The sequence below is a fragment of the Rhipicephalus sanguineus genome, chromosome 4 (assembly GCF_013339695.2).
Source record: "Rhipicephalus sanguineus isolate Rsan-2018 chromosome 4, BIME_Rsan_1.4, whole genome shotgun sequence".
Taxonomy (NCBI): domain Eukaryota; kingdom Metazoa; phylum Arthropoda; class Arachnida; order Ixodida; family Ixodidae; genus Rhipicephalus; species Rhipicephalus sanguineus.
This window is the reverse complement of record NC_051179.1, coordinates 100,674,858-100,696,958: the sequence shown is the minus strand read 5'-3', so window position 1 is coordinate 100,696,958 and position 22,101 is coordinate 100,674,858. Positions and strand designations below refer to the sequence as shown.

The following is a 22,101-nucleotide window of genomic DNA, read 5'->3' as shown; positions in this document are numbered from 1 at the left end:
ACAGGACGCGCGTTCCACGACGCGAGGTCGGTAGCATGCCCAACGAAAGCCAACGGAACGCGATCGTGCAAGTGCTCCGGCTTCGCATCGCCTCATGGTTCCATTTAGCGTCCCAAAACCAAACATATTGCTCAAGGTGTGCCTTGCGTTTTTCGTAGAAATAATTTCTTTATCATGTACATTAAGACGAAAAGTTGAAAGCTCACTAGAGTGTATCGCCCGCAAAGTATGTCTTTTAGTGTGATTTAACTCTCGTACGGCAGGGTCCTCGCGCCGTTGCCGGTCCACCTCGCCCGTTGACGATCGGGCGAGGTGGCTACATGCAACTACTACTACTACACTTTAAGAAAAACATCTGGCGTCTTTCGTTGGCTTATTTCATCAATCAACGGCGTTTTGAACAAAATTTTTATTGTTTAATCACGCACAGGAGAAATCTCACCAGGCACTACCTTGGAGGTAAACAATGGCTGCTAATGGCAATGAGAGACAGAAGAAGTCGGCTTTTAGCTAACACTTACACTTCTACTACTAACGTTTCCTACTGGAACATGCCAATGGCTGCTAATGGGGAATGAGAGACAGAAGAATTCGGCTTTTAGTTAACGCGCACGCTGCGAATTTTTTATTGTTCAACAACGCACAGGAGAAATCTCCCACCGGCACCACCTTGGAGGTCAAAGCGTAAGACTTGTTACTCACTACTACGACCACGACGACTACGAGGGACGAACGGGTGCCGCCTTAAGGAGCTTCGCCCCTAAAATCATGTCGACGGTGAAGCCATGGTGGCGCTGCTAGTGTTCTCAAGCAATGGAGTTCTGAAAGCTTTCGAGAACTGGAGCGATGGTGTCGAGCAGATGCAACATGCTTCAAGCTCTCGGTGCCTGCATATTGCTCAGCCACACACGAATAACACTAGAGATTACCATAATAGTGAAGGTGCTGAATAACATATGCGCCTGATACCGACAGTTATTCTGAGGTACGCAGACTCGGCGTGTTGTATAGTGGCCCAGCTGTACGAGTAGTGCAAATTGCAGAACAATTCCCCGGGCTGCCGTTCAGAGCACGTAGCGCTAACGAACGACACGTGTCGGCTCCGCGAAAAGAAGACGCGGAAGACCCCACGCAATGAAAGAAAGGTGGCTCTGTGGTGGCGCTGTTGAAAGGCAGAGCCGCCAAAACTGCCTTCTTGCTTGCAACAAAATGGCGGAGGTTTGGGCTTGGACCCGGGCAAACGCCTGAGTGTGGAAATAAAGCGTCTTTACCGGGCAACGGCTCTTCCATCGCTGCCATCGTGCACTCTGGCCATCGAGGGGCGCCGATTTGAACGTCAAACACCTTCCCTCCTTGGCTAGTGTTGAAGCTAAAATTGCACCATTTCCCGCTAAAGGGGACCATGAGGCGATGCGAAGCCGGTGCACTTGCACGATCGCGTTCCGATGGCGTTCTTTCGGCATGCTACAAACCTCGCGTCGTGGAACGCGGAGAGGAACGCTACGCGCGTCTTGTCTTCGCTCTAGCCTGGCCGTTAATTCTCACAGGGCAAGCGGGGAACGCAGTCGGCAGGCATGCTAGAGGGGGCAGCGTAGGAGAGGAGAGAGAGAGAGGGGGAGGGGACGCGCATGCGCTGGTGCTCATCACGGCGTTGGGCAGGAGAGAATTTCGGCATGTCTAGCCCGCGCTTCAGAGGAAGAGAGGAAAGGGGGAGGGGAAGAGGAGAGGGAAAGTGGAGGGGGGGAGGGGAAGTGGAGAGGGTATGCGCACGCGCAGTAAGGGTGGTCACGCTGCACACCACTAGGTATGGTCGATTAAAATTTTTTATCCATTAATCATTATTCGTTAATCGATTTAGCCTTTAATCGAATAATTGCTTTTGGTGGAATGTTTTTATCGATTAATCGACACTTTTTATGAGTGCTTTAAAATCGATGTCTCTTCGTTTGAGAGGCATCGTTCGCGTTTGATATGGAGCCAAATCATTTTATCAGACGCGCTGACGATCTCAAATTCCCCCTTTCGAAAGTGTCGACGACGGGCCCCTTGTGCCCAGTGTGAGAAAATTCCCATTTTCTCACACTGGACACAAGGGGCCCGTCGTCTTTGGTTGATGTCGCGGATTCAAGCATCTGTGGCCATCGTCCCTGGACTATTCGGCAGCAGGTCGCATTTTCTCGAAGCCTGCCTACTCGAGCTCATCGAAACCGGAGGCGCGTTCGGGGACCACACTGGTTGGAAAGTCGCAGCTGAAACATGCAGTATAGCGGAGTTGAGGAAATCCCGAGAAAGGTAAAAGAGAGACGAGGAGGAAGAGGAATTAAATAAGACGCTCGTTCTCGTAAGCATGGCATCTTTTCTCGGTTTGTCCGTTAGATATCTTGCAAGCCCTACCATACTATAGCCATACTATAATTGCGGACTGACGCGATCTTTTCCTTGAGGCCACCCATGCAGAGATTACACACAAACTTACTGGCCTCAAACAGACCATCAGTACTGCCATCAGTACTGCAGGAAATAAAGTGACATGAGCTTCTGCCTCCCGGCTAGAATAAACAGCAGTTGCGCCAGTATACTCCGCTGGTTTCACCTGATCGTTGCCTTAACGCGGCGCCACTTGCATCTTTTCACTCATGCGTACAGCCTGAACTGTGAGCGCTATCTAGTGTATCAGTCATTACAACATAAATTTCGCAACTTTTCCTTCTTTCTTGACACAGCAGAAGACGGGGGCCTCTAGTTGAAAGCTGTATTTCTCCTTAAACATGCGACCATACAGTATTACTAAATGCTACAAGGTCACTTCTTCAATAGTAATGCACTGGATGCTAGACGTTCGGTAAACCGACGCGTAAAGTTGCGGATTACATAAAGGGTCTATAAAACCCTTTTCAGAATTCGCGACTGCACATTCCTGCGCTACATTTTCTCTCAAGTAATTTATTATTTATTTGATAATACTGTCAACCCTCATAGAGGGTCATAACAGAGAGGACAATACAATTGCATCCATAAAAAATGCACAAGGTACATAAGGTTACGTAATATTCGGCACTTCACAATGAAAACAGGTATTTACTTAAATAAATAACAATTCAGAATTCAAAATAACAGTTCAAAATTCACTCACATTTTCAAAATATTTACAATGAACATGAGGTCGCTTACATCATTTAGCATTGAAAAAAATTACATTGAACAATCTCGTAAACGCGCTTCTACAGCATTTTCGAAGTCGGTGACGTCATTTAAAACAACAGCTTTTGCTAGTTTGCTCCACATTTCTACGACATCTGGGAAGAAAGAATATCGAAACGTGTCAGTATTTCTTTGGTATGGTTTTATGACGCAATCTTGGTTAGTTCGGGAGTTTCTTTTGCCCGGGGCGTGTAAATATTTGAGCTTATCAATCTTAGGTTGATCGTGAATTATTTGAAAAAATACCTTCAGCCTATATTTTTTTCTCCGTAGTTCAAGATGATCTAATTTGCATCTTTGTAACATCAGCGTGACCGATTCCTTCCTTCGGTACGTTGAAAAAATAAAACGCGCCGCCAGTCTCTGTATTCTTTCCAGCTTCTTAAGGGTCACTTGATGGAGACTCCAAACAACGGCTGACTATTCTAGTATCGTCCTAATGAATGTGGTGTATGCGATATGTTTACGTCAACCCATGCATGTTCTAGTTTCTTCCTCAATATGTATAACTTTTGATAGGCTGTCGTGCAGACGTCATATATATGTTCATTCCATGACAATTTTCACGTAATTGTTACCCTAAGATACTTGAACTGGTGTGCATTCACCAACACGTGTCCATCAATGTTGTACGAAAAGGAATGGATAGTTTTCTTTTTGCTCATGTGTGTATATGTAGATTTAGAATAATTTATTGACATTTTCCATTTCCTACACCAATTATCTAATTTTTTCAAACAATTCTGAACTTTGAGTAGGTCGTCCAGCTTGGTAATTGTGGCGTAGATTAAGCAGTCGTCTGCGAAAAGTTTAACCTGGACACCCTCTTCTACCGCCACACTACTGATGTCATTGGCAGCAACTTTCGTGCTTCAAGTGCTGGCTTCGAGAAGTGCTTGCCACATTTATTACACCTCGCAGTCTTCGTTTTCTCATCTTCAGCGAACAACGACCACACTGTGCTCCTCTTCCGATTGCCCGGCATTATGACATCGCAAAGATAGCACTGTAGCCACCGATGTATAATGACACGCAAGCAACGCCAGCCCCGCGTATACTCAGGCGAATGAATGTGTGGTTCAAGGAAAGGAAGGAGGCACTATTTTCTGCAGCCCTTGCGGGAGCACGGCTCAGCGCCTTGTAGGGGTGGTGGTAAGGGGGGATAAAAGAAAAGTAGAAAGAAATAGGAAAGGAAGTGATAGGATGTCGACAGGCGCGACGAAGAGCGAAGAAGACAGGAAAGAACGGGAGCCGGTCACAAGACTTTACGGACGGGACCACGATTCAGCCAGGGGCACGATACACGTCGGTGACGAGGCGGCGAAGGCCCCGTCGATGAGAGGCGCACGGCATGGCGGTCGAGGCAGCTGTCACGGGGCGTCGATCAGCGAGCGGCACGAGGAGAGATCCAGGGCGTCGCGGACGTTGCGACCGTTCATCGTGAAATCCTGCGAGCAACTCCTACTCAGGCGACGCTCAACCTTGCTCAACCGGCTCAACCAGCTTAAGGGCGAGGAGGTGAAGGCACTAGCGGCACTAGCAGCAGCAGACTGTGAGCCGGGGAGAAGCGGGCAAGTTCATTTCTGCCGTTTCTGCCTCGATGGGGTGGACCCGCCACCTGCCGGGGCTTGAAGCATTGGGGAGTGCTTGGAGTTGGACGCCGTACGCGACGGAGATCAGGGCGAGTTCATATCTTTCTCTATGGGGTATGGCCGCCACCAGCTCCGGGCTCGTTCTGCTAGCGCAGAAATATGAGCTGCAGTGAAAGCATTGAAAGAGAGGCTATGTACACGGCATGTGCGTCTCAGGACAGTGCGCCGCGCAGTCATGCGCTCCGGCCAAGGAGCGAGGTTGGGGGCGGGAAAGGGGGAGGGGTGCCGCAATCGATTAATCGAATAGTTTTAATCGATTAATTCGATTAATCGATAGGCGGAAATAGATGACGATTAATCGATTAATTACAGACCTTTAATCGATTAATCGTTCATCGATTTTACCATCCCCACACACCACCACCACCACCAGATTGAACACCGCCATAAGATACTTCGCACCAAATAGAGGAAAGGGAAAGCAAATTAACGACAGGATAGGAGAGCCCGCAGCGAGGAAGATACTGAAGCCTGGCGAAGCTATTACGAAGCCTGGCGAAGCCTGGGGCTGCTATTGGGACCTTCTGGTGCGCTGCTTAAAGCAGTATTGGCATTCCGAGCCTGCCCGTCAACTTTGGAGCGAGGAGTTGGGCGGCAGGAGAGTGCTGCGTGTCAGCGAACGGGGGCAAAGCCAAAGGACTTCGTTGAGCGACTGACGAGTCGCTGCGGTGTTCTGCATCAGGAGGAGAGCGATGTCGATGTGACGGATTGACCCAACGTCGAGGGTGGCCCGGCGGAGCACTTTGAGCATCGAATGACGTCGTAACGACAAGCGTCGGAGACCGGACTGACGCATCTGCAACTGACAACGACACCGGGCGACTATCACGGCAAGGTGAGGCTCGCTTTGTGCTCTCTTGGGGCCCTTTTTACTGAATGCACTTGTGTTCAGGTACACTCTGGGAGATGGCGGATTCAGGTAGAAATGCTATGGAAGGTAACAGTGTGAATGGATCGCATTGCACGAGCGAGTTGATGCTTGAAGTAGAAGCATTAAGGCTGAAGCTTGAGCTGGAGAAGATGAAATCGTCACATGCCTCTTCAGAGGAGCCGGAAATCCGGAACCGGCATACCGGTATTGGATGGTACGCGAAAGAGTTGAAACCAGTCTTTGCGCCCATGCTCACTAATGAACCAATAATTCCCGCCTGGTTAAAGAATGTGGACGCCGTTTTTTGTGGCATTGAGCATAGCTGAAAAAGTACAGGGAACTGTTATATTGCCATTCTTAAGTGACAAGATGCGGACATTCGTTGCCAATCAATTGGAGTCTGGGGAAATGCCGTATCCAGATCTAAAGTCTAGTTTTAAAGGAACTGCGGACGACTCCAAGCGAGTACCGCCGAATGTTTCTCGAAATCAAAAGGAAAGCACACGGGTCTTGAAGCCAAGTGACGACACGCCTGAAGACAATGTTCACATACTACCTCAAAAGGAAAGAGGTGCATACGTTTCAGAATCTTCATGAATTACTGATAGCTGATATCCTGAAACAGTTAATGCCAAGCGATTCCCGCTCACTGGTCACCGATCAGAATGTAAAGGGCTGGATGAAGGCCAAGGATATAGTGGAGTTATCCGCAAATTTTGAAGAAAGCCACGACGGAAGCAGGCAGAGCAACTACCGCGGTACGACATGAAAGAATCAGAATTATAGGCCGCCAGCCAAACAGTCCGCTGGTGCAAACTCCAGCCCTAATTCAGGTGTATGTTTTCGATGCGGACAATGGGGCCACTTTCAAAGAGATTGCGAGTCATCAAGTGACACTGTCGCTAAGGAAGCAGAGGTTGCATGCGTAGCTCCCCAGAAGAAAATGTCAATTGAGAGTCCATTAACACCGTCGCGGCACACTGCCTTTATGAACAATTCACTGATGGGGGACCCGAGGATTGAGATTTTCGTGCAAGACAAACCGTGTTTCGCCCGCATTGACTCAGATGCGGATATCAAAGTGATACGAGTGAATGAAGTAACCGCTGATTTTGGGTCAGAGCATAAAGCTAACAGGTGCTTTTGGCCAGGGCGTTACAGGGCGCCTAATGTATGTGCGTCTCGGTCTTCCACGCTTGTCAGAGAGCGTTACTTAGCGTGTGGCTTGCCTATGCGCAGTAACTGACCAATTAACTACCACTGCGTCCGTGATACTTACTCCAGTAGATTACGGATGTCTTCGTCTCTGCCGTCAAGAGCTAATGAGTGACCTGAAGGAGTATGATGAGGGGAGGAGCTGCATTACACAGAAAATGGGACCGCAGCAGTATTTGCCATTGAGAGAGCAACCGTAAGTGTCTCTATGCTCTAACACTAGCGCTAACGCCGTGCAGCGCTCATTAGAGGAGCCATTAGAGGAACCTAACACCGCGGGTGAGGCAAACACCTCGTTAGAAGATTAAGGAGAGGAGGAGCAGGACGCACAGGCGTTGGAGCCCCAAGCGTAAAGTCAGAATTCTGTAAGAAAAGATATGCAGGACAGTGAGCAGCTTGGGCAGTCACTCAGAGTTCTTTCGCAGAAGAGCAAAAGCGAGATGAGTCACTGCCGATGCTTGGCGCCAGGCAAAAGAGGGGTCTTACGGCGTGGTAATCGACGGTCACTTGCCCTAATATAGGGAACAGTTAGACGGGAAGCAATGCCTCCAGTTAGTACCAAAGTCACGCTTAGCCGAAGTGCTAGAGTTGGCGCACGACAGCCCATAACGGTGCTGTGAATGTTACAGACACTATGCAACAGGGCTCCGACTAGTTCACGCGCCTTGTGTCAAGCTACCGCGAACCTATTAATACTGTTGATTTTATTCAGAGTGTGTCATAATAGATTTGTGTTGTAAGGACTACGAGGTTCTTTTATGATTTGGAGCGGAAGTATACTGCATGAAAAAAAAATATATGTGTTTTTTTTTCGGCAGTATGACGAGAATGTTGTTATTTTGATTGTGAAGTGGAAATTGGTCTACGCATTTGCGTGTGCGAAGAGTGATCTGTTTATTTTTTTTTTTGCGAAGCTTTTTTTTGTTTTCGTTTAGTTTTATTTTCTGTATCATGTTACGTGGACATCGAGTGTCCAGTAACAATCTTCAGTGCGGAGGAGTTAGTCTTTGGTATCCAGAGTCGGCGTGTTGTTTTGTGGCCCAGCTGTACGAGTAGTGCAAAGCGCAGAGTGATTCCCCGCGCTGCCGTTCAGAGCACTTACTGCTGTCGAAGGACACCTATCGGCTCCACAAAAAGCGGACGTGGAAGACCGCACGCAAGGAAAGAAAGGCGACTCTATGGTGGCGCCGTTGAAGGGCAGAGCCGCCAAAGCCGCCTGCTTGCTTGCAATAAAAGGGCGGAGGTTCGGGCTTGGAGCTGTGCAAACGTCTTAGTCGCCATCTTGCACTCGAGTCATCAAGAGGCGCCGATTCAAACCTCAGCCACCTTCTCTCCTTAGCTAGTGTTGAAGCCAGTGGACGAAAGTGAAAGGAAATTAACTCAGACGGAATCAAGTCTAGGGCGCTAAATAACACTAACATCTACGCCATCATCTATGACGATATTGAAATATTGGATGACAAGTGAAACCCGACACGGTGGTCTAGTGACCATGGTGCCCGACTAGTGCCATGCAGGTCGCGGGATCAAATCCCAGCCGCCGCGGCCGCATTTCAATCGGAACGAAATGCTAGAAGTCCATAGGCGTGCGCGCAGGGGACAGGGGGGAGAGGCAGCCGCCCACCCTCCTAATCACCTAAGAGGGGGGCGCAAAACCTGCCCCGTACATTGACCCTTCTACCACCTAAGAAGGGGGGGGGGGCAAAATCTGCCCCATACATTAACTTAGTAGGGTGGCGGGGGCTGCGGTGAACTGATGGGCTGAACTGATAGTGCAGGCTGATGAGCTAGTTGGTAGTGCATGATTCTGAATGGTAGCGCAAAGTAGCACGCGGACGGCGACATATGAAGGCGAGACATAGCGCTGTGTCCCGTCTTGATCTGTCGCCGTTCGTGTGCTTCCTTGCGCTACTGTTCGGAATTAAACCCAGGTGGTCAAATTTTCAGAACCCTCGACTACTAGGTCAGCAAACTGACTCATGAGTCTACTGACTCAGATTCAGATCGTGCCGTGAGTCTCAGTAAGGCCAGTTGAGAAACTTTCGGTGGGCTTGAGTGCGAATGTGTCCGACTGAAGAAAATTTTGGTGAGTCTGAGTGCGAAGAAGCCCGAAATCCAAAATGCATTTCTTTAGTGAGTCCGAGTGAGCTTCATTTTTTTGCCGGCCTACGTTCCTACCTGCTCATTCTAATTCAGCATTACTATTAGCGTTATCTCGCTCACGTTTATGCTCCCGTCAACTCCCTCATTTTCCAACACACTAGCGTTTTTACTACACCTCGATATTCATTGATACGAGGTGTGAGCTGCGGGAGGGGGAGGGTACCTTGACCGCCCCCTGCAAGTTTCCCTACGGGAAGCTTTTGATAAAAATATCTCGTTAGTCACGACTCTCATCAAAATTTCTTCTCCAAAGTTCCAGATGTGAAGCTGCGAGATCAAAAGGCGCCACGTACAGCACAGAATATATAATATAATGGCGTTAGAAGCATTGACACTATAGTCGAAAAAGCTAATTACATGTTAACGCACCCATAAGTCAGCTCACTCAGGCTTACCCAGTCTGACTCTGTGGTTGCTCTTCTGAAACGCGTTAGTTTGTTGATTAGTAGTTATTGCATGATTCCACTGCTAAAAGCCTGACCTTCAAATAGCAGCCTCAGGTTATGAGTGCTTCTGGTTAGCGTGAATAAGTCATTTCTTCGACAGCCGGTTTATATATGCGTAATCTTGTATGCGCACTGTTTCTCACATCTTACATTAAGTGGCCTGAAGGGTTGACGTATGCGTCGTTTTTTCAGCACCCTAAAACTAGGGGAGCTTTGCAAGCTGACTTGCCCAAGAAATGTCGCTGACCCAGCTTGTGATAAGAAACACCACGTTAGATTTGTTGATTGTGTATCCTATGTCGTCGACAAGTTTTCATTATCATGTGGAATGTACTAAATGGGGGACTAAACGGTGTCTGAATGACAAATTACGCGAACACTGCTATAACGCGAGAAAAAAGCTTACGACGGGGGGATTCCTGGCGGCGCGCTGCAAAGGCTGTAGGTGCTCTCCTGACATGTATCGTTGCAATGTTAACGGCCATTCTAGGTATGGGCTCACGCGGGAGATAAAAGAAGCCGAAACTATAAAAGAATTACGACACTTGCGCGTGAGCCCGTCGTCTCTGTCGCTCGGCACCCACGCACCCCCTAGCGACAAAGTAATGAGCAGTTAAATGCTTTCTCATCAAAGAACAAAATTTGCGCGCACTCAAGCGATAGGACTAGGCATCCGTAGCTTAGACACTTAAAAATACCTATAAAATAAGCAGTCGAGGGTGACAGCGTGAGGTGTATTGGTAGTAACCTACACGCGCTTCAAACGGAAGTGGAAATAGATAACATGAATGAGAGCGCGACAGCTGCAAACAGTCCAAAGTCAAGTTATTACTTAAAGTTAGTGTCCTCCAGGGAGGTTATTTCCCGATTACTCGGTCAAGCAGATGACTGACTAATGCAGCCGTCTTTTTTATTTATTTTTCCTCATTAGGCCATGTTAACAACAATACAAGTGAGACGTGCAAACTGAGTAGACTACTTACGTTGCATGCCGCAGATGTAAATTCGGCAGCAAAATGGAAACTTTAGATTTTCCCTGCCTGTTACGAGGTGACATGATGGATCACGCACCGTTGTTTGCAGGCACCTGTACCAAAAGGCGTTCATTACCTTTACTGTGCCATTTGAATATTTGGGCTCCCCTAATACTCACTCTGAGCGCAATTATCGTGCAATGCGTTTGATTAGTAGAATAAGGCGATCATATTACAGTGCTATGAAACATAAGCCTCTGTGTTTCATAAAAAAGTTGGAATGTGCATTATTTACTTATTACTGAGAGGAAACAGCGACAACTATCCATTGCGCCGAAATATGAAAAGCACGATGAGCGTAGCGTTGAAAGCGCTAAATGATATTTACATGGATGCTAACTTGTAGAAGGTCCCTCCTCGAGACGAGCCCTGGACGCTATGGTAGCGTATGTAACTTCGTTTGTGTGTTAAAGGACTACCTTCTCTGCCTTATGTGCTATATAGTTCGACCCTCCTGTGCAGATATAAGGGTGATATTGTCTGAATATGTTTGGAGCATTATTGCTACAAGAAACTAGCCCAAAATTACACGTATACCAGAAAAGCACAGCAGACAAGGACGGGCACTACTACCAACTGTGACAGGATAAAACAGGCACGTTTGAGCTTGCACTGCATTTCCTTTCAATGCTTTTCCGCGCAACGGGAAAACATCAATTTATGCTTATATATTTTTATAACAGGCGAGTTACAACTTCGTCGTGTCAATGAATCACCTTCGTCTTTCGAGTTTTCGCCGAATTTTGGACTATACTACGAACTGCATACTCAGTAAAAACTTCTCCGAAATATATAGACTGTAGCCCGTAGCCCGCCACGACCCCCTTTTCCTGTGCGTCGGTGATAAACAAGAAAACTCAACAGGGGAACAAAGACGCTGCGCTTTTCAGATAACAGAATAAAAAAGAAAGGTCGATTGCTGCATAGTGCGAATTAACTGAAGCTTCGCTTACGAAAACATCAGATTTTTGTAGATGAAAAAAATTTCAAACTCACTCCAGCAGTGTTTGGCGATTTGTCTATATTCGAGATCTCATAAAACTGTGCCTCGCAACGATATGCACTAACATGAGCAACCGGACGTGCGAATTTCTTTGCTCATGCTTAGTTCCATTTGGTTGATGAATAATTGGGCTACGTCACTCGCCAGAGACAGATTAGATTGGCCAGTTTCGCGTGCGAATACGGAAATCGAGCCCAAGTGGCACTGTGATATCTCGTCAGGTTCTCTCTGAGTGGCAGTTATGAAACGAATTGTGTGGTTTCGCTCGTTTTGCGTGCCTTGCATCGGGGTGCATCGGGGTGCAAAAGGCGGTGTGACGTCTTCATCACTATCAATGGTTACGTACTAAAAATTGGTGGGGAAGCAAAGAAAAAGAAACAACTCACCGTTCGACAGAAAGAACTCTGTCGTGTGCTTTGCAGGTGACTCTTTTGCACTGTTGCTCAGGGTAGTTCACATCCACAAAAAATTTGTTGCCATACTTACACGTGTCTGCGGAGAACGGTTCGTGCTTCTCATTAAACACATGAATGAAGAGGAACTTCCGATAAAACAGAGTGATTTCTCTCATTTAGCAAGTAAACATAAGAGAATTCGTTGTGCACATGGGTCTCGATTGTACGAACCCAATCAGCATCTATCCATTCACTTTTCACACATGCACGCGTGGCTTTTTCAAGTCATAGAAGAGCTCCAAGTTGTCTATGTTCAGCAGTACGCAAAAGAAAACCCTAATTTCTTCCTGCAAGACATCGCAGCGCCATTCAGTGCCGTGAATAACGGATGACCAGCGAAACTGTACATTGAAAACGCAGGTGCTACCATGGCCGCAATAGAGCGGAGACGGCATGCGCGCTATTTTTAAGGATATTTAATTCTGGCGTAAACTCCCGGTTTCCCGTCTATGTCATTCAAGATGGCCTGTCGCCTGTGTTCGGCGTCTGTTCCGCGGTCCTCACCGATGTTTGTCGTGTGTGCTGCCATCTCGGGGTCCGCACGACGCTGACATCTCTCTTCGGCCTCGCGAGCTCACACCGCAGGGTCTTGGCGGCGAGCCCGTGTTTCTGCTGCCTTGCGAGCCCTCCGCTCCACCGCCTTGTCTTCTTCGTTCATGTTATTAGTATCGAAGCTCACTGACTGACGGCTGTCGAAAGAGAGAGGAAGCGCGCAGTTGTGGCCCTGTAGCAGTCTCCTATCAAACTAGAGCACGCGCCGGAGTGGAGCGAGCGCCGCATGCTACAGTTGGCCATGCTATATGTGGTTTTGCCTGCGTTATTATCATCAAGGCGCTCGATGGACAAGTACAAGAAGGTTTCTATTTCGTGCCAGCGTGCGCATGCTACAGTTGGCTATGCTATATGTGGTTTTGCCTGCGTTAATATCATCATCAAGGCCTCGAAGAACAAGAGGAAGAAGGCTTCTCTTTCGCGCGAGCTGTGCCTGTAGCGGTGGCCTTTGGAACTAAGGTTACGCTTACGTCTCGGGCCTTTGCCCCAGCTTAAGAACCTGGTGAGCCAGCTTCTAGAACATCTTGCAGGAACGAGTACTTGAAGTACGCGGGATATATGAATGTTCTAGTGACACTCTGGACTGGCTTTCCGTGTTTGATTGGTGTTTAAATATGCCCAATTATTTTTCAAATGTCAATCTCTGTTTAACAGTTTCCGTCTCTGTAATTAGGAAAAAAAAGTGCCTGGATAGGAAACCTTCTTGTGACTTTGGATATTCAAACCTGTGACTTCTCCCTGGCGGAGGGCCTCATGAGACGGTATACGTGGCTCGACGATTAGGCCTTTTCATATTATCAGGAGCATTCACCGCTACAAAAAAAGTGTGAACAGGTGGCTATCGCGTATACATGGGAGAATTATTTTTGAAGTAAAAAAACATAGTATTCGCTTTGCGCCTTGTCACGGAGACAAAGTAACTTTTATCCGCGTTCTCGTGACAGAAAGTTTAAGTGATATTAGCTTGGCCACGCTGTCGACTTCGCTCGAGTTGGCCGCAGCGCTTTCTTAGAGCGGTTGCAGTCGACCTGGAAGCTTTGGGAAGAGGCCCAGGTGATTCCACGTTCATTACCACACTCAAAATAACGACATCCTTGCACACCGCAATGAAAAGCTTGTAAACTCGCAGACTAGAACCGGCCTTCTACATAGGAATCACTTTGTCTTCCTTCCCGTATTGACCAGGAAGTTCAGCTACCAAATAGTTTCTATTGAGGGCACTTCGAAGATCTACTCGGTATAATGATGTACTGGATGTACTTGGTGCCCTTTCAGTGCTTCAGCAGGCGTTGAAAGTTGGTTTAGCTGCATAGAGACCCCTTTCAAATTTGGCACACACCGAGCAGACAGCCATGTCAACCATGTCACCAACTGCATCTCTTGAGAAGCCAAAAACCTGTTCTGCTGCATTCGCTACCAGGAAGAGCTGCTCTGGACGTACTCCAAAGGTTAAAGACACTGTATTACCTGTGTGCATGCCTTTTCTTTATATTTCTGCAACCGTCTATGTCCGTGTACGTACTGACGTGAACAGTGAGCAGATGAACTGCGAGAACAGCGTGACAATGGAATTCGAGCCGGTGCCTACAAGTACTGTGCCCTAAAGCCACTTTCACAAAAAGTGCCTTAAAGTGTGATGATGAGCAGGAGAGCACATCACATGCGTGCGCTCTTCACACAATTGTGCTCAGTAAGAGAAAAGATAAAATAAACGTACTTAAAAAAACACGTCAGTATCTATTTCATACAACTTGAAAAGGTTCTGACACGTGCTGTAGGTGGAAATAAGTTTTGTATCATTTTTATCGTCTTGACCATGTTTTTGATCAGGCATGCTTTTTAAGCAGCTAGAGAGGTGCTTTCTTTTGCACTACGTGTTCGGTAGTGCGTTTTTAATACACAATTTTCTTTCAGAGATTGCTTGCATGGTGCTCAGATACTGTAAACTTGACAATTCCCTGAAGAATTAGAAACCTTTGGAGTGATTTCCCATGTTTTGGGCATTTAAAGAACCATAAATAATTCACTGAATTGAAAATAATTTGTCAGTTCAGCTGCTGCGCACTTCTGGTTTATGTGAACATGCAAAAAAATACCGGGAAGATAAATTCATGATGCACTCAACCCGAAGACAATAACTGCTTTTTATCCATTCCCATTTTCTTCTGTGTATTTTTCAAGCGAAGCTTCTACTGACTGACCTTTGTAGCTGGGTATGGTGCTCCAAAAAACCCTCCTCATCCACAGCTGGCGCGAACCGAAGGAGTAACAAATAAAACAAATACAGTTTTCTCTTTGGGGCAAGGGTTTGAACCCGGTTCTTTATGGTTTGAAAGCGAGTGTCTTGAACACTAATCCATACGTCCATGCGGCGCCCAATATGAACTAAATTGAAGCACACCAGTGGGTTCCACCAACCATGCAAAAACAAAAACAAAATAAAACTTTTGGGAAGCAGTACACTTGGTACCGGCGCTTCATTGTAATATTTTGTGTTGACCACCAAAAAATGACCTGCTGAATAACGCGTAAGGTGAAAAATTCGGCAGATCCCTCGTACCTTGAGAATCGATGTTATGCGAAGCATGCGCGGGATGGTGACTGTGGCGTAATTTTTCACATCGAGCGAAACTTTACGGAATTACGCTAGAGAAATGTGGAAGTGGTATACGCACACTCATATGTTGAAGAGTCGCATAAGTATTATGTAACCAGTTGTTTACAGTTGCGTAACGATGCCAACAGCAACATGGGTGTTACCAACAGCAGACGCGGTAAGCTGATATGTAGTGCTTATATTCTTCAATACTGGGTAGCGCGAATCCGAATAGGACAAAGAAGGAACACAGATGCACAGGACAGGCGTTACTCGCAACTAAGCTTCATTCAGGAATGTTTCCCTAGATATATGGCACGCAGCCGAGTGGCACGCGCAGGCGCACTGCACGTACGTTATAGCCACCGTTACAGTTGTTATGCTTGCACTTGTCTGTTATGACGGAGAACGCACGCACGTTTCACGAACCCGTGTGCATATGTGGAAGGGCTTCTTGACAGTTCTTGAACAAGGTCATCATCACCGTGATCAGTAGGCACCAGCTGCACCAGACTTGTTAATCGGATCCTTTCGTGATCGCTGTTTGGATCTAAGTGTAGTGAAGTGCGAGGTATATAGAACAGCTGGTAGAAATCCTGGATGCCTCTTACGATGAAATGACCTATGATCACCCAGTCCTGGACGTGGCAGCGCGGTCTATTGATGCCCTGTCCACATCCAAGCCGTCTTTCATGCAGTATAAGGACCAGACGTTGTTGGGTCTTTCCAAATCAATCTTGAAGTCACCGGTAATGATGAGAGGCCTGGTACTCTCGGCAGATTTATTGTACAAAACATTGGCCCCGGTTTCTGCGTAATCCACGTGGCGGACCACGTGGACGAGTGGATTGTAGCCCAGCGTCTTCCAGGGGTGTTCTGTCTTCAGCTTCCTCAATTTCTATGCGTCGGCCGCGGTGGTGAAGTGGTTACGGTGATCGGCTGCTGACTCGAAGGTCGCGGGTTCGATCCCAGCCGCGGCGGTCGAATTTCGATAGAGGCAAAATGCTAGATGCCCGTGTACCGCGCGATCACGGGACACGCTAAATAGTACCAGATGGTCCAAATTTCCAGAGCTCTTCGCTATGGCGTCTTACATAATCATTTGGGACATGAAACCGCAACAATTATTATTCCTATTATCGCTTTCCTTCCGTGTCAGTGTGTGTGCGTTCGCGATTACTGTGTTGGTTGAGACTCTGTGGCACATACCCGCATAACATGAACTCTATTATGCGGGTATGTGCCACACGTGACTGAGAGATAGGGTTTCATGACGTACGCGACAGATATTTTGCGTTATTCAAGTCATGACTAGTGAATCGTGTTCGCCATACACTGATCCCCTGATATGCCAATTTTGGTACATTACAAGTTATGGAGCCGACCAGGAGAGCTCTCAGACGTAAGCGGCTAGATAGATAGATACGTAGATAGAAACGACCAAAGTGCCTGAGGTTCGCTAAGAAATGCTTCGCATTTAATATCAGGAATTGAACATACCACAAAAATCTTAACTTCGAGAAAATTGAATTGCTAGTCCGAACTTCCATGATCGCAAGATGACCCTTTTGTTGGGCTGTTCTACAGGATCACGAACGCTATAAATAACACGAAAGACGTCATGCCGAAGCAGTACATCAGAAATGACCACTCCAATGTGGATGAGCTCCTGAATTTTTATGTACAGTGCACTTTAGGGTTCCTGGATGTCGTTTTCTTTTGCATGCTGTCATCGTATGCTCCTTTCTCACGTTCGCGCTTGGCGTCACGCAGGAATACCATGTGTAGCATAGCCATCTACCGAATAGCCATGCATAGAATAGTTTAGCAAGGGGACGGCAAAGAGAAGTGATGGTGGGCCGGATTTATATGGGGGTGAGGAGGAGGGAAAAGACGAGGGGAGAAGGCCAAGCACAGCATAGCCATATATGGCTGAAAGGTATGTTCAAAGGCCAGTTGGCACATGTTACTGCTGTTACTGCCATGAGAACAGCAATTAAAACCATGAAAACAATGAAAAAGCAGCAGGGTATGTTCACATAAGAACGTCAATGGATATCCAGCGACCCCTTTTAATTTCGCTGGAAAAATATATGTTACGTAAGTATAGTTTCACGCAAAAGAAAATGTAGCCTTCGTCAAAAAAATGTGGAAGCCTCCACTGAGCCAGAACCACTTTTCGCCAATTGCGCGAAAATAGGATTTTGACGAGATCCTACATAAAAACTATTCTACCTGGCGCGCTCAAACATTTTCTTGGTGTATTAGAATGGTGTAAGTTTAGGTAATGCTGTTATATAGCAGTAATAGTGCCCCTGTTTCAAGAAAAAAGTCATGACTATGGTACATTTTTTAATAATGCATTAAAGCCTTATTTAATAAGAACTTATTGTGGGGCGAGTTGGTGAGTACTTAACATCTTGATTTTTGCGCTACAAAAGACGAACACACGATAGAAGAGACAGGACAGGCGCTACTGTTAGTAACGCTTCTTTTATGCAGAGCCATCTGCGGCCACTGCGGTTGCAACACACTTGAAATATCTCATGGTTGCTCGTTTAGGGCCTTGTACTCTGTTTCCTTAAGCTGCTCCTTGTTAACATTTCGTTCCTAATGATCATAGGCTGTGTATAAGGACCTCAGAGGTGTCGCTTCGCACTAGGTTTTGCAACGCGAACGTCAATTAGAGTGAAACATTAATAGTCGTTTTTGCAAGTGGATGCTCCTCGCTGCGGCAAAAGTTCACGCTTGTCTATAATCTTCCGTACTACAAGACCTTTGCGGATATGCTGTGGGGGACGTAGTCGACACGATCGAAACGAAAAAATAAAAGGCAGAAAAAAATAAACACAGGCATTTATTTGCACCTGTACGTAGTACGGTCACGCCAAGTCGCCAATTAACTCTCAGAATTTTCACTGAATTAAACAAACAATTTTTTTGGCTGTTTCCACGAACGAAGAGCAGAAGGCCTCAGCTTCGCCATTGTTGAGAACACGAAAAATTATTGGCCTTTCGCGATACATGCACTAGTTCAATAACGTAGGCTGCATCTTGAGTAAACTTAGCTGCCTAAGCTCTATGAGAGCTTCTTCCCTGCGATGCCCTTGACCCAACAATTCTTAAGAAAATTGTGGGTCTCGAGGGGCTTGTACGGCTTCGTTAGTTCTTCTGCTACGTAATTTGCGGTGAAAATGAGGTTATTAAATAGGTTCGCGGAGGTCGTGGCGGGCAACATGTCGGTGTCCGCGGCATATGGACACAGACATTTTTGTTCCGACGGAACGCCGGTACGCGTCGATGTGATCACAACTTTTCATATTAGACTCGTGTCGACCTGTGGCTGGTCAGACGAGCATGTCCTACTAGGAAGTCCAAAAAAAGTACACTGGCCGATTCTCGAGATTGCACTTAGCAACACGTCAACACCCAACGCTACAGCGTGTGAAGTGCGTGCCCTTGATACCCAGGAGGTATCTATGATACCCGTGAGGGCGAAATCCGTGGATATGACACCACGTCAACACTATGTATACGAATATGAGGGCGCCCACAAAGTGTCCTTACGTTCTCAATTTTAGCGCTAGAATGACAAGGCCAAAGACCATTTATGTATATGTCTTTTTTCCCTTTCTTAATCACAAGATCATTATAGATGAGCTTACAGACAGAAATCTGTAGCGAATCTTACTCTTGTAAAATTGGACGTCCGTAACATCACTTGGTTCTCCTCGGCCATATATCAGTGCAAAAGAAAAAAGCGTGGAAGCCAGGAGGTGCATTGAATAGCCGAAATGCATTCGTCAGAGGAAAACCTGCAATGGATAACATATATTCTGCTAATTAAATAGTACAGTCGAATAATGTCATTTGACTGTGGCGGCGGTGGTGTTATGACTAGAAAACGTTGCAGGTGACCCATCACCCATAGGGTAAATAACTTTGTGTATATGTCCTAATGAAACCAACCGACAATAAGCCTGGGAAGCTTCACTGTGTGTTGGTTTCATTAAGTTGTGTCTGACAAAGAATCGAGCCCTTGAACAATTCCTCTTTTTTTAAATGAGCACGATTATAGATCTTGCGGTCATGAGTGCTTCCGCACCCACAAGAGCGCAGCAGCCGAATTTCCGGTCAGCGCCACATGCAGGAGAGCCGCGCGACCAGAGCAGAAACGTCACGCATGCCGTCATACCACCGTCAAAATCTGAATGACAGGGAAATGATCTACCGGATGTTGCATATGTATCGCTATTTCGCAGTGTCATTAGTTGGCCCACGCACCTGGGGGGCCAGTAAACTACGCCGTGCATCTTCGCGGGTATCACTGTTTTTCCTGCATAACCGCTGCCAAAGGCAGAGTGAACAGCGACGTGCCGCTCTACCAGTGACGTCCTACTTGGCCTTTGTGCTCTGGTCATGTGACTTTCCTGCATGTGAGGGCCACCGGAAGTTCCGTTGCAGCGCTGTTTAGAGTACGAGAACGCGCTACAATCATGGGACACCGGATGCGCGACCTTCGTCACGATCACTTGGCGTTACTACAGACCGTGATACGCCGTGCTTCTACTGATATCGAATCCACGTTGTTCCGCATGGTTTCGATTGTGACTCAACAAATTTGTTTCGTAAACGCGTTATTCCGTGTTAGGCGCAGCTTTGTCGAGCAGCTTTATCGTTTCAGTCACCATGCGAATAACGCCATACGCAAAAATTACGGCAGATCCCACGCATTGTGGGATTCGATCTTATGCGAAGCACTCGCGAGTAGCTGTTTAGGCTTACGAGATGCATCGACGTCTTTGTGTAATTCCAGTAGCTGTGTGTACATCGAGGATTACCATTCACGTGAAACTGGCGTCTAAAGCGTAGCTCACTGTCTGATGCAACATCGGTACTCACGTTAATGCGCAGACGTGACTTTCATCGAAAGGAAGTTTTAGCATTGATCGGTGGAGTATTCCCGCCGGGAGGAGTGTTGCTACACTATAGATTGTTTTTTCATAGGAGTATACATATGAAGTTAATTACATTGCTATAAGGCGGATAGCCAACACTGCAACCACAGTTCACGCTAGACAAGAACCACCACCACAGCTCTTAAGCAATCGTTGATGTTATACATTCATTCGCAATCTGTAACGAATGGCTGCGAGCTAAGGATATTTGCAGGGTATTTCGCAGCGTTTGTCGGCAACATAAAACTCGCAAATAATAACAAATGGTGTGTAACTCTCTAATATGCCGCCACCGCAATAAGCCTTATAAAGTTTCCAATACATTATTTCGCTGTTGCTGCAGGGTTCGTAGTAGACAACACGTTTAGGGCTTCCATCAGAGGAAAAGCGCTTGCCACTAGATATAGTATATTGATTTTCATAAATCAATGATGCGTGTTGTACCGCGCCAACAACGCGCAGGTTTATTTTCACTTAGGAGTACAGTGAACTGGAATAGTTGGTACAAGTTCATTATGCTACAGGGCGGCAAGAACAAGGAAAAAGCTAAAGCGGACAAACGATCGGACACAGCGCTGCCGATAAAACGTAGTTCATTACTTGGTAACGCTAGATATAGTAAGCAGTTACAGATCAATACATACCTTAGTTCAATTTCTCCATGCTTCACTTCAATCTATGGTCACGTGAATGAAACCAATTTTAATAGGAAATAACTCCATATCGCTATGATTAAACCTCAGTAAATATGGGCCGCAAGTGTCAAAAACGAAATCAATCCGAAGCAGATCCGAAACATGCCATTCCCATCATGCCCACGGTGGCTGAAGCGCCGCTCATGAACCTCCCAGAAACACTAACGCCAAATTTCCCTGAAGTGTGCAATATTATGAAACATTATTGGCAGAACAATCAGACCTTCCAAAATTATTCGCCGGCATAACGTGGCGAGCCTTTCAATCCACGTCAGTTATCTCCGTTATACGTTAGTATAAGATAGCGAGTAGATAATATCTAGGATTTTACGTGCCAAAGCCACAGTATGGTTATGAGGCATGCCGTAGTGGAGGGTTCCGAAAATTTCGACGATGTGGTGTTTTTTAGCGTGAACCGACATCGCACATACACGGGCCTCTACCATTTGCCGCCGCGAAAATGCGACCTCCGCGGTCGGGATCGAACCCGCGACCGTAGCCGAGCACCGTAATCACTGCTCCACAGCGGCGGACATAGCGAAGAGATGTATACTGACAGCGGAAAGATAGAAATTACTTACTCCTGTTTTAATATCCGGCGGGCGGTATTCTTAACGCACTATGAAATATACGCAAGATTGCAGGAAATTATAGGTCTATCGGCTATGAGAAATAAGTGAGCATTCAGTAGCAATCGAAGCTTACCTATGCATGCGTTTCTGAGATCGAGCCTGTGTACAGCTATATATAATAGTTATGGCTTTTCTTCTCCTGCCACTAAAAATGCACAGTTGTTTGTTTGGCAACCGTTACCATGTTAATTGGGGATGATGACACAACCGCTTGGTACCACTGGCGCTGCCACTTAATTGGCTTACGCCAGCACAAACGTGGAAACGAACGGACCCGCCAAAAGGCGGCAAAATACAAGACTCGGCAGCGCTGATTAATACGCGACCTTATCCAGAGTCATCATGACAGCGTAATAAAGCTGCTTTCTGTTGACGTAGAATAATGTAGGTCAAATGTCAGATACCAAGTATTACATCGCCCTAATTATTATTCACATATTTCCACTGCTCTTAAAGCCAGCTACTTGACAAACATTGTTCTGAATGGAGGTTTGAAAGCCGCGCTGTTATATTGTGGATTTTACTATAAACTAAAGTTTTAGATGCGAAGCATTTCTGAGCGAAATTTTGGCTCTTTGATTGTTTCTATCTATCTATCTATCTATCTATCTATCTATCTATCTATCTA

The 22,101-nt window shown here is 46.6% G+C and overlaps 1 long non-coding RNA gene across 1 annotated transcript; it reads right to left on the bottom strand.

Moving 5' to 3' along the window:
- Window positions 1–10,538: 10,538 nt before the first annotated feature.
- Window positions 10,539–21,539, bottom strand: LOC119388894 (uncharacterized). Its single transcript, XR_005182886.2, has 4 exons — window positions 21,423–21,539; window positions 18,880–19,003; window positions 11,972–12,077; window positions 10,539–10,635 (listed from the first exon to the last, which is right to left on the bottom strand). It is a non-coding gene; the product is annotated as an uncharacterized LOC119388894 (long non-coding RNA).
- Window positions 21,540–22,101: the final 562 nt, after the last annotated feature.